Raw genomic sequence first — 4,807 nt, 5'->3', positions numbered from 1 at the left:
GAGTGGGGAGGACTTGGAGCGGCAGGTAGGTGACTGGGTTGGGATGCCACAATCCTGTCCCAGACCCTTGGGGAGCAGGAAGGTTCCTTGTGCCCTGGATGGCGGGGCTGAGCTGGCGGCTTTGCCTTTGCAAGGCACGGCCTACTTGGCAGCAGAGAAGGAGGAAAATGCCAAGCCAAAGTGGAGAGCTGTGCGGGGAGCAGAAGACGGCCGTGTGGCTGGCTGACAGAGCAGTCATGGAGGCTGGAGAGGATGCTGGAAGGTGTGGAGCCCTTGCTGAAAGGAGAGGCTGAGGGCAGACCTTAGGGAAAGTGGTGGTCCCTAGGGGCAGCCCCAGTTCCTGCTTCGTTGCTGCTGGGCCGGTGCGGTGTCAGGGGGAAGGGAAAGCAGCAAGGCCAAGGCCAGTGGGCGACCCTGCCCAACCAAAGCAGGACCCCAGGTAGCATGGCTGAGTGGTCCAAGGTGCTGCATTAAGGCTCCAGTCTCTGTGGGAGCATGGGTTCAAATCCCGCTGCTGCCACACCTTTTGCAGCATCAAGGTGGCACTTGGGTATGGGGAAGGTCCCCTTGCTGAGGCCTTGCCCCTCACAGCTAGCTGTCTCCCCAAAGGTCCCTGCAGGCAGGACCCTGGTCAGTGGGCACCCCCTAGGCTGCTGGAGCGGAAACTCTGCTCGCTCTCCCCCTGCTTTCTGGAGGCCTTGCCGCCATGTTCTGGGGGCTCCAGCCTGCCCTTGTTGCCCCTGGTCCCAAGAGACCAGCTTCGGGACTGCCCCATACAGAGTCATGAGCAGGACAAGGGCGACCTGGGAGCCTGCACGAGGCAGGACGAAGAGGAGCAGTCTGATATGGCAAGGAGGGAAACGGCGCTTGGCTCCTAGGAGACGGAGCAGTTGTCAAAAGCCAGGGTGTGTGAGGTCACCGGACCTAGTAGCTCTCTCCCCTCCATCTCTCCATTTCTGGCCAAATGCCCTCTCGGCCCATAGTGAGCAAGGGCCGGAAACACACTCCAAGTCCAGGGCCCATGCTGAGAGCGAGCCGCCCCCACCTCCCTGGGCCCGGCAGGAGACGGCGGGCGGCGCACGGCTTCGGAGGTCATGGGGCCCCACCAGGCTGAGGGCCAGGTTCTGGCTCCGGCCTCTTTGGCAGCCTGGGTCCCAAAGCCCGCACTGCCACCTCTTCAGCCCCTACGCTCCAGTTTCGGGCCTGGAGCTGCATTCCCGGACATCTTGCCCAGGGAGGAGTACGCCCTCGGGGCGGCAGTCACAGCTCTCAGCAGGCCTCCTTCTCCCAGGCCCTTCCTTTACAGCCAGCCTGCCTGCTCTGCTCTGCAGACTGTCTGCCGCCAGGTTCTTGGGCTCCTCCTAGAGCCAGTCCCCCAAATCCTCCTGCCATCCTGCCCTCTCCCTCCCACCTCCAACACAGGCACAGGTGCTCAACCCTGCCTTTCTTTAGTCCCCAACCTCAGAGGCAGGGGCGGGAGGAAAATAGGTTGGCGGTCTGGCAACCACGTTGGCTTCAGTCGCGTGCGCTGCGGTGCCTGGTGCCCAGGTCACAGGTCCCATTCCCAGCCGGCTCTTCTCTGCTTCTGAGCACCTTCTCCTCCCTTCCCTCCAAGGCCACAGCTGCCCCGCCCGCCCTGGGCAGGGCTGCCCCTGGGAGAGTCCTGCCCCTGCCCTTCCCCAAGGCAGTCCTGGGAGCATGCTCCCGGAGGCCTCTGGGGAAGGAGGCCAGAGAGCTGCATCCAAGGAGACTTTCGGCCCCTCTCAGGCGTGCCAAGGGCAAAGCCACATCGAGGAGCAGCAATCAGGTAGGGGAGCAAAAGGCAGACAGGGAATGTAGCAGAGGATAGCTGCGATCCATTGACCTCTGGGTTAACGGGCCCAGCATGCTCCTGCTGTGCCACTCTGCTAGGGGCTGCTCACTTGCTTTGTGCCCCACCACCCTCTTGCCTCTCGGACTGGAAGCCAGCCCCTCATGCAGCGAGGACCAGAGCTTCCTTTCTCCTCCTCCCAGCCCCCACCTTCCTGCAGGCTCCACTCACTCCCGGCTTAGGCTAAAGCCCTCGCACTCTTCCTGGTGGCCATGCATGCCCTGGACACACATTGCTGAGGAGCCTAGGTGGAAGGGCGCCCCTTCCTATCTTCTGCCTGGGCCCCTCTGGTTAGCCTTTTTGTTGTTGGGCTGAGTGATGGCATGTCATGCTTCCTTCAATGGATGGGGATTAGTAGAAGGTTCTAGTAGTAGGTATTTAAAGATAGACTTGGTGGTAGGTGAATTTCTTGGTTGAGATTCATGGTTTAGTAGAATCTTAGTTTAATAAATCTTTGGGTCATAAACTTAAACAGTACAGTCGACAATGTTTTACCAACCCCCCCTGAAATTCTGCATCAAGGCCAGAAGTTCTGATGCAAGGTGAGCATGTCTCTCTGATTTCAAATCTTAATGTAAGGGCTTTTAGTGATCCCAATTGTTAACTAGACTCACTTTTAAACTATTTGCGAATTTTGTCTTGTCTCATTTTGTCCAGTTCTGCGTTCCAACTTGAATTCAGTCACCACCATGCTGTTAGTTGTGTTAGTCTTTTTACAACTATGTACCTCAGTTTCTTATTGTGGAAGATAAGTATAATATTTAACTTTAATGAAGAACTAAGTTTACCAAGAAACTTTTCTCCATATTTAATATGAGATCTAGTATACAAGCATTAAGGCCATGTACAGACATTACACTTTTACCGGTATTCGTAATCTGAAACTGATCTATATTTGTAATAGAAATGAAGTTCAGCACACAAAACTGGTCTATACCCATAACAGAACAGAATTTTGATAGACATAGACTTGTTTAAAAATGGCGGAACCCAGTTTAATATTTGTTCCCCGCCCCGACAAAGGTCAAATGTTTGTTCTGTTTGCTACCAATCTAAACTATGCTGCTTACAGAAAACCACGTTACTGAGATCAGTTGCACCTTGGGCTTTTTGAATGTCTGTACCTACCCTAGTTCAACTCTTAATAATGAAAGGCAGAATTGGTACTAGCAGAGACTGAAGAGATTTAATTGTAAATAATATCTAACGTTATGTATGCTCAAAAGTATTTCGTTATAATACGGAACCTAATTTTATATGCCTCACTAGAACACTACTTGCAAATTATATAAGTATGAATTGACAAAAAAGTGAATAAGCATCATGTAAATATCAAAGATGCACATCGCAAAGCAATCTAATAAAACACTTACACCTTAGAATGACTGGATCAGGGCTTTTGGGGAGCAAGCTTGATGTTTTTGCTCTAATCAATGTTCTCAGTTTTAAGAAAGAAGGTCACCTTGGAGGATTACATGGAGTTGTTTACAATATTCACTGTATTTTATGTCCTCGGGTTTTAACATCTGAGCAGTAGCTTATACTTGCCTTAATCATTACTCTTTGTCCTTGAGATCCTCAAATTCGCTCCATTATGTCAAATCACATTAAGGTTCAAAAACACTGCTGACATTCACAGTTGAATATTTTTCAACCAAGATAATGTTTATAAAGAAACAGTTTTTTACTTGCCTTAAACCTCTTGCCTTGAAGAATTATGTTACTATATAAAAGCAAATAATTTGTTTTCTACTATAGTCCCAAAACACCATATTCGGTCTCCTTTATTGCCCTTACCAGCTGCAAGATGTTTGTACTATATTTCTTCCAGCACTTTTATGAGTTTTGAACATCCACCACTTCCCTTTGATATGTATATCACAATGTGGACAAAGTTCACAGCTAGGAAGCAGCATGTACTAGTATTCAGAAGAAGATTTACCTTGCTTATTTTAATTTTTTTACTACTAGTTATGCATCCACCTATCTAATTACATAATTCTTCTGAATTCTTGATATTTAGATCTTTTAAATGTTTCTAAACAGTTGTTACATTTCTCCTCCTTGATTTTCAATTTGATGGAGTCTGATGCAAAGCCCACCAGAGGATCATGATGGTCTTTCCAATTATTTCGTTCAGATTGGCCACTTGATCTTAGTTATTAATCTTCCCTCATAAATAAATCCCTGTTGTCCACTAACCATCTTTGTTGCTGTCCATCCAATTTTTTCTGTACCTTTCTGGCACTAAGTTTAAATGCAGCATTCATGCTGTGGTCTCACTAACATAATAGAAAAAAATCTGTTGTATTTCAGATAAGCTACATCTTAAATTCAACTTCTCCTATGTTTCACTATAACAATGTTAATTAAAATGTATCTTATCTCCTCTTTGCATTATTTTCCTTCTCTTTCTTCTAACACTAGTGCCGCTAGCCATCTAGTGTTTGTTTGCGGGTAGGTCTTGCTTGACCGATCTCATTTCCTTTTACAACCAGATGACCTATCACCTGGACAAGGGAGAAGGGATTGATGTCATATATCTTGACTTCAAAAAGGCCTTCGATCTGGTATCCCATGATCAGCTCTTGGCAAAAATGGCCAATTCTGGCCTTGGGTCCACCACAGTCTGCTGGCTGGGAAATTGGCTCTGTGGTCGGACCCAGAGGGTTGTAATTGATGGAAGTCAATCATCATGGTGCCCTGTGATCAGTGAGGTCCCCCAAGGCTCTGTCCTTGGACCCATATTGTTCAACTTCTTGATTAATGATGTGGACATTGGAGTCAGAAGCAGACTGGCCAAGTTCGCTGATGACACCGAACTTTGGGGCAAAGCATCCACACCTGATGACAGGAGGGTGATCCAAGCAGTTCTTGACAGGCTCATGAAATGGGCGGACAAGAACCTGATGGTGTTTAACACTGAAAAATGCAAGG

Source organism: Gavialis gangeticus, unplaced genomic scaffold (assembly GCF_001723915.1).
Source record: "Gavialis gangeticus isolate Ggan-Ray unplaced genomic scaffold, GavGan_comp1, whole genome shotgun sequence".
NCBI classification, from domain to species: domain Eukaryota; kingdom Metazoa; phylum Chordata; order Crocodylia; family Gavialidae; genus Gavialis; species Gavialis gangeticus.
This window is presented reverse-complemented; position numbering follows the sequence as displayed.